Source organism: Meriones unguiculatus, chromosome 3, assembly GCF_030254825.1.
Source record: "Meriones unguiculatus strain TT.TT164.6M chromosome 3, Bangor_MerUng_6.1, whole genome shotgun sequence".
Taxonomy (NCBI): Eukaryota; Metazoa; Chordata; class Mammalia; order Rodentia; family Muridae; genus Meriones; species Meriones unguiculatus.
The window spans coordinates 18,258,657-18,271,188 of NC_083351.1; the positions used below are offsets into that span (position 1 = coordinate 18,258,657).

General features: G+C 47.3%; 1 long non-coding RNA gene across 1 annotated transcript; it reads left to right on the forward strand.

The window, feature by feature from the left end:
- Nucleotides 1-5,133: 5,133 nt before the first annotated feature.
- Nucleotides 5,134-8,752, forward strand: LOC132652729 (uncharacterized). Its single transcript, XR_009590300.1, has 3 exons — nt 5,134-5,443; nt 8,197-8,258; nt 8,524-8,752. It is a non-coding gene; the product is annotated as an uncharacterized LOC132652729 (long non-coding RNA).
- Nucleotides 8,753-12,532: the final 3,780 nt, after the last annotated feature.

Here is a 12,532-nt window from a genome sequence, read left to right on the forward strand (position 1 = left end):
CATGTTATTGCTGATATAGAAACTGATGCAGAAAAGAGACATTGATCAGACAGTTGGCACGAACTGTCTGACATGGGAGCAAGTCACTTTCTGTCTTTCTGTTTCCTCTCAGGCACCTGTGGTGCTGCACACTTTTAATCCCAGCACTCAGGGGCAGTGAAAGGCAGTGAGCTCCAGGCCAGGCTGGTCTACAGAGTGAGTTCCAGAACAGGCAGGGCTATGTAGAGAAACCCTGTCTCAAAAATACATAAATAAATAAGTGTTAAGCAAGAGAACAAATGAAAAGAAGGTACCTCTGCCAACTGGGGAGGATGAAGAACACATAAAGAAATAAGGCACTCAGGAAGAGATCACTGGGGCTGACACACACAGATAGAGTGCTCCCACCGAAGGCCTGATGACAGCCCATCCACATTTCCTTCTGGGGCAAGGGCACACCATATAATCATCAGGAGCTCAGAAAATGAGGCCCGTGGTGTCTAGCGGCACTTCTGTACACTCTAAGACCGGCAAGGCCTGTTCTAGGGCATGTTCACAAGAAGCTCTTGCAGTGCTGTGCCAGAAGGAAATGTGTACCGGGGGCTGGAAGAAACTGTTCAGCCCGGTGGTGACGTCAGGGGTGGTGGCGCACGCCTTTCATTCCAGCCCTCGAGAGGCAGAGGCCAGCCTGGTCTACAGAATGAGTTCCAGGATAGCCAGGGCTACACAGAGAAACCTTGTCTTGGAATATAAGCAACTGAAGGGGGAAAGGGTTCATTCTGGCTGACAGTTCCAGGTTATGGCCCACTGGGCTGAAGTCATGGAAGCAGAAGCTTGAGACAGGTGGTCAGATCAAATCGTGTCCACAGGAAGCGGAAAGCAACGGATGCTTGTGCTCGGCTCACTCTCTCCTTTTTGCACCGTTCAGGGAACCCCGGCCCAGGGAATGGGGTGGCCTGTGATGGACAGGTCTTCCCATCTTACTTAACCTCAGGATAACCTCTCCCAGCCTGCTTCCCAGCTGTTCTGCATCTCATCAAACTGACAATTGAGATTAACTGTCACAAATGTTGTATTAAGTGTTTCTAAGATAAACTCAAGGTGACTGAGACTCAGCAGATATGTATTTGCCATTATTCATGGCAACGTTTTTCACAACAACCAAAGTGTTGTTGTGTTCAACAACAGGTGTCTGGGTAAGCAGTATATATGAATATTATTTAGTCATAAAAAGAAATACATTTCTGTTCGTGTTGCACCATAGATGAGCCTTAAAGACATTTTATGTTAAGTGAGCTAAGGCAAATAATAAAGGACAACTGTATGTTTCCCTAATATGAAATATTGCCGTTTGGGATCTAGCTCAGTGGTAGAGTGTCCAAAGTGTATCAGACTCTGTGTTCAATCCCCGGGACTGCCTAAAATTTAAAAAAAAAAAAAAAAGAAAGAAAGAAAAAAAGTGAAACAGTAAGAACAGCCAGATTCACAGACGCAGAAAGAGGGGATGTTGCTCACTCCTAGAAAGGAGGTCATGGACAGCTATTGCTTCATTAGGTACAGAGTTCTTGTTTGAACGATGAAAACGTTTTTGAAATAGAGGTTGTGTAATACTATAAATGTAGTTATTGCAGTTAAAGTGATGCTTCAAAGTGGTTTAAGGGGTCTGGGGTGATGGCCCAGTGGAGTAGAGTACTTGTTGTGTAAGCCTGAGGGCCTGAGTTCAAATCTCCTCCTCTGGCTTCTGTATTCATACACACACACACACACACACACACCACAACTGCATAACACAAACACATGCTCACACCACATATCACACACATGTACATCACATACACATACCACATTTATGTGCATATATGTGCAAACCACAAATACATACACATACCATATACATATACACACCACTCACACCACACACACACACACACACACAAAATGACTAAAATATTTTTAAAATAATTTTAATTTGTTTGATTTTATTGTATGTATATTAGTGCGAAGGTGACAGATCCCTTGGAACTGGAGTTACAGACAGTTCTGAGCTGACATGTAGGTGCTGGGAATTGAACCCAGATCCTTTCGGAAAAGCAGACAGTGCTCTTAATCACTGAGCCATCTCTCCAGCCCCTAAAAAATAACTTAAGCTAGGTGTGTGGAAGGCTGGGGAAAGGAGAATTTTAGGGCAGCTCCAGCTACATAGTGAGCTCGAGGCCAGTCTGGACTATACAATGAGACTCTGCCTCAAAAACTATAAAAAATGAGGATAAACAAACAAAGAACTAAAAGAATGTGCACAATCTTTACTTCTCATTAAAGCAAAGAAGACAAATGAGGACATTCCGAAAGCATAACAGACTGTCTCATTGTTCTAGAATCCAACAAGACAAAGAAAGGGGGGCTTCTGGGGTGAAGGTTCCGGATGGACACCCTCTTTCTCTGAGTGATTTGAATTTAGAAAACTCTTTTTGGGGTGGTGGGGGTGGGAGGAGAATTTCATGTTACCTAGGCTGCCTTCAAACTCCCTGATTGGCTGAGAATGACCTTGACCCTCTGATCCACCTGCCTGGCTCATGCTGTGCTGAGTTGGAAGTTCGTAGGACTTCACGAGTGTACGCGACACTCTCAGCTGAGCTGCATTCGTAACAGAAAGCAGTCTTTCTACTTTAATAAAAATATATTTTTTTTCTAGTATTAGGGCAAATACACAGGGCCTTGCACCTGCTGGGCAAACGTTCTACACCCCAGCACTTTTCTTTCATCCTCAAACCCAGAGCCTTGTGCATGCTGGGTACATCCTGTACCCACGGGGTCACTCCTGTCATGCAGCCTAGTCCACTGGCTCTGTAACCAGGGCCTCCTGACCCTTTGCCTCATGGCCTTGACGTGAGGCCATTGTCCAGCACCGCTGTTGCTCTGCTGTGTTTGATCACGCCTTTCCAGCCACCTTCTCTGGTCTCTAGCTCAGGCTCCTGGCTCTGCGGCCTCCGGACCCAAGAAAGACGTACCCAGGGTCCTCTGCATCTTGGGCTTGTGCGACTGGACGGAAAGCGAGCTTTGTGTGTAACAATGCTAACCTGGGTTGGACCTGTGGGCTTTGAGGCTCTTGAGGAAGTCAAGCATATTACAGCTGGACACACGGATGGCTGTTTTGCGCTGGCACACAGCCACTTTGGGGCTCAGGCGCTGCAAGCCTCCCTGTCTCCTTCCCTTGAGGGCCTCTGCTGTATTCTCCCATAGGACCACTAGAAGGCAGCACACGACGGCGGAAATGCCCAGGCTTCTGGCTCCGAGTGGGGATTCCGAGTGTGCTATATCCAGCGGCCGGTACACTTCTCGAGGGTGGGCTCAGCCCCCGTGAAGAGGGCATACTGTTTCCAGTGTGAACGCTGAAGCCAAAGGCTCTACACTATGCCTGGCTCTTATCACTGCCTGGAGCTGTGAATTGGCTTAAACCACCACATTTCTCTGTGCCTCTGAATTATCTGTCAAATACTGGATGGCAGCACACTAGCCCGTCCCTGCTTGCGGCTTCATTTTCTACAGTCTCAGTGACCTGTGGTTGATTACAGCATCACAGAGCCCACATGACTGGCCACAGCTGTCTATAACTCAAAGACCTCTTCTGGGCACATGGTATACAGACATACATGTAAGCAAACCACTATACACCTAAATAAAATTTAAGAAATTTTAAAAAGTATTTTTTTTGTTTGTTTGTTGGTGTTGTTTTTCGAAACAGGGTCTCTTTGTGTAGCCCGGCTGTCCTGGAGCTCACTCTGTAAACCAGGCTGGCCTCAAACTCAGAGATCCACCTGCCTCTGCCTCCCGAGTACAAGGATTAAAGGCCACCACCACCACCCGGCAAAAAAAATTACATATTTTTTTAAAGATTTTAAAAATTTAAATTATGTGTGTGTGCGCGCATGTGCAGGAGTGCGTGCAGGTGCTCGTGGAGTCCAGAAGAGACCGCTGGATGCACCAGTGACTGACTTACAGGTGGTTGTGAGCCGCCAACCAAACATGGGTGCTGCAAACTGAACTCCGGTTCTCTGCAAGAGCACCACCGAGTCCCTAACCACTGAGCCGTCTCTCCGTCAATTCACAAGTTTACCTTTAGGTGCTGTTTTGAGTGGCACGATGAAACATGTGCCGCTTTCTGCTTTGTGCTGCGGGCCCCTCATGTAGGCCACCCTCTCTTTCGTCACTGGGCACAGGTCCGTGGTCTCTTTATGGTGGGGCTTACAACCCCAAGGTACAAGCACGCAGAAGCTGTAAGGTGAAAGGGCGAGTTCTTGAGTTGCTGGAAAAACGAAAAGCCGAGCTGGCGGTGCATACCTGTAATCCCAGCGCCAGGGAGGCCGAAGCTGGTGGGTCTCTCTGTGACTTGGAGGCCAGCCTGGTCTACAAAGTGAGTTCTGAGTCAGCCAGGGCTCCAGAGTGAGAATCTCTCATTGTGCCTCCTCTCCAGAAAGATGTGAGCGCCCTCCTTCCTGCTCCAGATGCCATGCCTGCCTTTGGTGCCCTGCGTGCCCGCCACTGTGGACTCGACCTCCAACACCTTCCTCCAGAATAGACTCTCTCTTCCCTAGGTGGCTTTTGGTCCAGGAGTTTGCTCACAGTGGCTAATACAGCCCCCCCCTCCTGTAGACACAGGGTTTCAAGTATCCCAGGCTGACCGTCAACTCATTGGTAGTTGAGGATGATCTTGAACTTCTGATCCTCTTACCTCCACCTCCTGGGTGCTGGGGTTGCATGTGTGCACCTGGACTCCTGGGGCTTGAACTCAGGGCCTTGAGCAGTTGAGGTAGACCCTGGTCCCATTTGTCCTGCCTGTGATTCCAGTGTCTTCCTGTTCGGAGTGTCCATCTCTCCTAACAGACTCAGCACCTCTTTCTTTCTTTCTTTCTTTCTTTCTTTCTTTCTTTCTTTCTTTCTTTCTTTCTCTCTCTCTCTCTCTCTCTTTCTCTCTCTTTCTTTCTTTCTTCCTTTCTTTCCTTCTTTCCTTCTTTCCTTCCTTCCTTCCTTCCTTCCTCCCTCCCTCCCTCCCTTCTTCCTTCCTTCCTTCCTTCCTTCCTTCCTTCCTTCCTTCCTTCCTTCTCTCTCTCTCTCTCTCTCTCTCTCTCTCTCTCTCTTTCTTTCTTTCTTTCTTTCTTTCTTTCTTTCTTGTCCATCATCAGGAATGAGCTTATCATGCCATCCTGGCCAACGAAGCTACACAGATGCAGACCATTACAGGAAGTAATGGCCGAGAGACACTCTCTGCCTGGTGACTGGTGACTGGATGGATTATAAACTGGCTGCAGGCTCTGCACCTGTGGCAGAGGGGACGGTGTCTGTGGATGAGCCAACCAGCCAGGAGAGCCCAGAGACCAAGAGAAAGCTGGTGACTGCTGCAATTGCAGTCACCTGCCAGCTGTGCCCTGACGCTGTTCTCCCCCTGAACTTTTCATTAGGTTAGCGGGTAAGTTCTCCTCTTTTTTCCTTCCGCCCTACTGTTTTTTGAGTCACGTTTATTTATTTTGTATGTGTGTGAGTGTGTGCATGTGTGTATGTGGGCGTGATGGCACGCAGGTGGCAGTCAAAAGACAACTCGCAGGCTGGAGAGATGGCTCGGCGGTCAACAGCACTTGCCGCTTTCCCTAGGGGACCCAGGTTTGCTTCCCAGCACCCATATCAGGTGGCTCACAATCACCTGCAAATCCAGCCCTAGGGGATTTGATGCTCTCTGGCCGACGAAAACACCTGCCTCTGCTTCCCTGCTCACCGCAAAAGTGACGGAGGGAGAGGGACATAAGTAGCCAAGGAAAGCCATCGTGGGCTCCCCAAGATCGTGACCTCTTAGTCCCAGAAGACTTTGCAAGAAGTAATGGCAGGAAGGCACGTGTGTGTGTGTGTGTGTGTGTGTGTGTGTGTGTTGGTATTTAAACAGGAAAAGGGAGGACCCAGGGTCCCTGTAGAGCCACCAGCCGGGACTCTATTTAGCAGATTCCAGTTAAGGGACCCTCCCATGCCAGAGGTCTACACTAAAGCTGAGCTTCCTCTTTCTCCAGGGCTGGGGCTTCTTTTTTGTTATTGTTTGTTTGTTTATTTGTTGTTTTTCCCCAGTTGTGTGTCCGTCCCACGGGGTGGGCTCTGCGGTTCTCTAGATGACCACCAGCACCCCGTTACAGACCACTAGGGTTACAGGTGCGCTCTAACACACTCAGCTTCACATGCCTTCTGGAGATTCAGCCTCAGGCCCTTGTGCTCGCGTGATGAATGTTTTATCCACTGAACCATCATGCTGGCCTCACTCTTGCCTTCTTAATAATCTTTTAGCCAAGTGTGGTTGGCACTCGAGAGGCAGAGGCGGGCAGATCTCTGAGAATCTGAGGCCATCCTGGTGTACAGAGCAAGTTCCAGGCAACCAGGGCTACATAGTGAGACCCTATCTCATAAGAGAGAAGAGAGAGAGAGAGAGAGAGAGAGAGAGAGAGAGAGAGAGAGGGAGGGAGGGAGGGAGGAAGAAGAGAAGAGAAGAGAAGAGAAGAGAAGAGAAGAGAAGAGAAGAGAAGAGAAGAGAAGAGAAGAGAAGAGAAGAGAAATTTCCTTGAGTTATTTTGCCTGACCAGTCCCATGGGTGTACCAAGGTACACCTAGACTCAGAATTTCATCCGGCCAGCAGGAGCCTCTGGGCACAGTTCACAGCTTTGCACTGTTCTTTCCTGGGCCTCCTGTAGCTGCTGTTGGGAGCCTGCAGCCACACAGGCGAGGAGGATGCAGGGCCTGGAGTGAGCGGAGAGTGGTCTCTGCTCCCCTGTCACGGTAGAGTCTGAATCAGCATCAGATGTCACGAAAAGCTGGCTCAGCCCATCTCAGAGGAGGCAGAAAATGCCAGACCTAAAGCAGATGGCGGGGGAGAGCCGTGAGCTGGCACCATTGTCAACTGCCTGTCGAATCATTTCGGGCAGATGGCAAGGCCTAGAATGCAGAAGCCGATCCAAAGTCACTGGCCAAAGCGTCACAGTTGCATCTTGCTGCTGGCAGGCCCTCGAAGGGTACATGTAAGAGGGCATCGTGGCGCATGTCTTTGATCCCAGCACTCGGAAGACAGAGGTGGGTGAGACTCTGAGTTCAAGGTCAGCCTGGTCTACAGAGCGAGTTCCAGGACAGCCAGGGCTACACAGAGAAAACCTGTTTCAAAAAGAAGTTAGGGGCCGCACAGAGGATTTGTGGGTATGACATGGCTGAGCAGCACAGTGCTGGTTAGAGGGGACAGAGTGAAATCTGAGATCTCAGAAGGGCCTACAAGGCCCCCCACGGTCTTCCTGGGCAGCCTGGAGCTGAGTGAATGGACTTTTCTAGGCTCTCATTTTGCCAATGAGATGAGGCTTCAGGTTCAAAGTCAACCCAAGGGGGTCACTCATGACTGTCCCTCACAGGACAGCCATCAGTGCCACTGTGGCGTCCGTCACTCTGGTTTCTCTCCCCAGCTCTGGCTTTTCTCCTAGCCCAATAGCCAGTGTTGTTCTGCTGGCTTAGGGACATAGTACTTTGTGTAGATTGATTCATGTGTTTTTCTGTACGGTGGTGGTGGTGGTGGTGGTGGTGGTGTGTGTGTGTGTGTGTGTGTGTGTATGTGTGTGTTTCTACTATGTGAACTTTGCTTGGAGAGGTGAACAAATGTCTATGTGTCCAAAGGGACCCAAAGAGACAATTCCATCCCAGATGAGCCTGGTAAACCGATGCGCTTAATTAGGAGTGCTCACGGGAACAGCTGTGAGGGGTTATTTGCAGGAACAGGGAGACTTCCAAGTGACTGCAGCACTGAAGGAAATGTCTCTATGTCCTCAGGAGAGGTGGCGCCTCACAACCCTTCTCTTCCTCCTGAAGGAGAGGTGATGGGTTCAGGCCTGGGTAGGTCTGTGCCAAATACTAGCCAGCCACTGGGAGCTCAACATGGCAACACCTTGCCCTGTGAAGTCTTCTGCGAGTGTAGCCGGCTTTGGCTACTTCGTGGCTTCTTTCTTCCACCCTTCTTCACCCCGTTTCTTCTTCCCTTCCAACCCCCTAACACTAGATCAGAGAGAAAAAAAGAGTCGAGGGGAAAGGAAAGAGCACCCTGAATAAAGTCGGGGGTCAGGAAGGGGGTGCTGCTACTGCTCGGGGCGTCGAGTTCCTTGGGGAAAGTTTGATCTTCGATGCCAAGTATCTCATTTTTTGTTTCTTCTTTAGGAAGGACTACTTCACAAACTGACCAACAACAACCAACGTCAACCAACCAGCCACCCCTGTCGGTACGCTAGCGTTTATACACCTGTAGGCGCTGTTTCTGAACTCTATTTGGGGTTCCTAAAACCTCTACCTCCCTCCCAACACCTCCTCCCAATCCTAGGTAGGAGAGAAAGAAAGTTAGAAGGGAAAAGGGATGTAGGTCTTTCTTCTTCCGGCCGGGCAGAGTCATCGGGTTCCTTTTTGAGGCAATCCCAGTAGCAGTCAGAAGGATACCCAGCTTCCAGGTGACCAGCAAAAGCAGCAAGCAGTCTTCTTTTTCCTTCAAAGGGTTCTCCCTGTCTCTCTCCTCCAAGCTGCTGTGCCTTCTCTCTCTGGGCTCTGCTATTTAAACTTTCTGAGTCCAAAGAATTGAACTAACTGGGAGCTGGAGAGATGGCTCAGAGGTCAAGAACACTCTCTGCTCTTCCAGAGGACCTGGGTTCAACTCCCAGCACCCACATGGCAGCTCACAACTGTTTATAACTCCTGTTCCAGGGGATCCAACCCCTTCCCACATGCAGACAAAACACCAATGTGCATAAAATAAAAATGAGTATTAAAAAAAGAAAAAATTGCCTTGGATATCTCTCTTGGACCTGCATTTCTTGGTTGGAGGGGCAACCCTTGCTACCTTGCCTGTACACCTCTGGAAGCCTAGGCCTTCTTTCCGGTCTGTAGTCAGACAAGCCATTGCTCTTAGAGAGGCTTTGTTCATGATTTTGTTGCAAATGACCATGTTTTCCCACAGTTAAAGCACCAGGCATTTCGAGATCTGAGACCTTTAGCGGCTTGGCCGCAGTCTCTTTGCGAATGACTGTAACCCTTGCAACTGAAGCACTGGGCATTTTGTATTATATTAGCATGCCACGTGCTAGAGCCAATACTGGTCACATCCCTTATCCACCATCCCTAGGCACTGCCCACACCTTAAATAGTCTAGTAACTTTTTTTTTTTCGAGACAGAGTTTCTCTGTGTAGCCTTGGCTGTCCTGGACTCACTTTGTAGACAAGGCTGGCCTTGAACTCACAGAGACTCACCTGCCTATGTCACCCTGAGTGCCAGGACTATAGGCGTGCACCACCGCACCTGGCTGAGATTAATCTTTGTAAAAAAACATTAAATAAATAAGTGAAGGCTTCTCCAGAGCCTTGTATAATCTTTGTAAACAAGCTGGACACTTTGGGTCCTCAACTTTGGGTCTCAAGATCTTAAAGCTGCTAAGAACAATATTGTTCATCAAATTGAATCTGTTCTTGTATATCAGAATACTACCCCTCACCAAGCAACTGATCTTTTACTATTATTCACTTCGCTCTATTTCACTGTTCAATATTTTCAGCTTCTTCCCTCCACCATGAAAAGCATTGCAACTGTGGACTGGCCTCTAGTACAGCTGTCACCAATCTCTTCCAGTCTTGGGGAATAATTCTATCTTGAGTAGCCCAGTTATTTAGAATTTGTTTCATATAAGGCGCAGACTTCCCACATGAAATCGTGACCTCTTTAAAACGCCTTAGAGCTATCATTTTTATAGGACGCCCTCCTATCTCATCATAATCTGGTTCCACACCATTAGCAGGCATGTGCTGTATGACTCCTGGGAAAGCTGATGGTGATGATCTCTTAACCCCAAGCCACCCCCCCTCCCACTTCCAGATTAATCCTTTCTCTTGACATGGGCTGTTTCATCAGATTTTCATGGCTTTTCTCTGACCTGACTGCCCTCCAGCTCAGTTTCTTTCCCTCTTTCCTCCTGCAGGAAACTCTCTCTCTCTTGCTCAGTCACCTTTTCGTTCTCTTTTCTGGTGGCCCCCAAGTGCTTCCACCTCCAACCTCAGCCTCTCCAGTTGCCTTGCCAGTTCTGCAGTCCTCTCGGAATTGAGGGAGCAGAGTGACCCCCTTTGTTTTCCGATTTCAGCCACTTTTTGTTTCTCTTTTTGTTTTTTGTTTCTCAGGCCCCTCTATTTTCAAGGCACTTTTCCAGTTGCTTAGCCATTCTCCCAACCTTATTTTGAAGCAGAATATAGAAAGAAGAAAAACAAAAAACCAAAACCAAACAAACAAAGACCAGAAAAATCCCCTCTGGGAGCAAGGTGGGGAATATCCCAGCAGTAGCAGCCACAATAAATTTTTTACTGGAGTCTTGGAAAAAAACAAAAACAAGAATATCCCTTCATCTCCTGTTGTTTTCTCTATTGCATTTGAAATAAAATTCCCCATTCTGGGGCTGGAGAGATGGTTCACAGGTTAAGAGCACTGCCTGCTCTTCCAGAGGTCCTGAGTTTGATTCCCAGCAACCACATGGTGGCTCACAACCATCTATAATGAGATCTGGTGCCCTCTTTTGGTGTGCAGCTGTAATGCAGACAGAGCATTGTACACATAATAAATAAATAAATCTTTCCTGTTCTGCTTAGCCACTTGCTGCTCATCTTTGCTACTTTGTGTGTTTTTCTTTCTTCCACCTTTCTTCACCCCTTTTTAACCCCCTAACACTAGATAAGAGAGAGAAAAAAGGATAGAGAGGAAAGGAAAGAGATCCCTGAATAAAGTTGGGGTCGGAAAGGGGGCAAAGTAACTGTTAGACTATTTCCTGCTGATTCTTATAATAAATAATAATTCTTATAGTATTCATTTTTATGAATAAATTCTTTTTAAAAATTGTTTTATTTCACTTACATTTTGTGTTTTGCTTCCATGCATGTCTGTGTGAGGGTGTCAGATCCTTTGGAGCTGGAATTACAGACAGTTGTAAACTTCCATGTGGGTGCTGGGACTTGAACCTGGATCCTTCGGAAAAGTAGCCAGTGCTCTTACCTACTGAGCCATCTCTCCAGTCCATAAATAAATTATTTAAATAAATAAATTCTTATATGTAAATAATTCTTATAATAAATAAAATACATTCTTACAATATTTTGTGTTTTAAAAAACACACCAAAATTCCAATATTGCCACTACATACAAGTTTGGTTTGTGTTTTTGGTTTCTGAAACACGGTCTCACTTGGTAGCCAGGCTGACATTGATCTCACCAGGTAGCCCAGGCTGGCTTTGAATTCATGATATAGTATAGGCTAACCACAAACTTGAAACCATCCTGCCTCATTTCTCAGTGCTGGGATTGTAGATGTGTGTCCCCATGCCCTGGCCCCTACCGCCTAGGCTCTGAGCTGCTTTCTGCACAGCAACCTGACCTCTCTGTGATACTGTCTCAGGATCCCCCCCACACACACACACACAGTCCCTTTTATCTCATTTCACTTTCTCCTGAGGCCATTCATTCCATCCAGTGGCTTTAAGTACCATGTATACACTGATGCCACATGGAACTTAGATCTCCATCCCAGACAATATTTTTAAACTTTAAGTTACATCTATCTGTCTGTCTGTCTGTCTGTCTATCTGTCTATCTATTCTTGGGGATGCGCAGATACAATGGTGCACATAGTGTGGACTCACTTCTTTTCTTCTGCTTTGTGGGCTCCGGAGATTAAACTCAGGAAGTCAGGCTTGGTGGGAGGCAATGGCCTTTGTCCACTGAGCCATCTCAGTGGCCTCGCCCAATCCGTACACCTGCCTGCTCACCTGCTTATCTAGAATTTTAACAAGGGTGCTCCAGGGTCTTCCTACAGGTGTCTCTATCCTGTGGGCAGAGCCTAGCTGGAAATGTACTTTCCTTCTTTGCACTCTCTCTCCAACTCCCTCTCTCTCTCTTCCTTCCTTTCTTTAATATTATTATTATTATTATTTTGAGACAGACTCCCACACTGCAGCTCAGGGTAGGCTGGAAATCTTCAAACTCATGGCAATACTTCTGCCTCATCTTCCCAAATGTCTGAATTATAGATGTGAGCTACTGTGGCTGCCCATCTATTCGCCAGGCAGATAAACATATTTAATCCCAGCACAGAGGAAGGCAGTTCAAGGCCATCTTGAACTACAGAGCAAGTTCCAGGACGGCCAGGGTTAGCCAGGCCTTGTCTCAAAAACCCAAGTTAAAATATGTTTATTATTGTGTGTTTGGAGTGAGTACCATGGCACTTATGTAGAGGTCAAGGGACAAATTTGTGGAGTCAGTTCTCTTTTTCCATTTTTTTTTTCTTGTATGTGTGGGGCATGTCAAACTCTAGTCGTCGGGCTTTTGTGTCAAGTGTTGGAGAAGCCCACTCACCAGCCCACACTGCCTCATTTCTTTTTTTTTTTTTTTTTTTAAAGCTTTGCACAGCTTTATTAGTCCTCTCTTGGTGTTCTTTTTTAAAGAATAATTAATTTTTATTTTATGTGCATTAGGGTA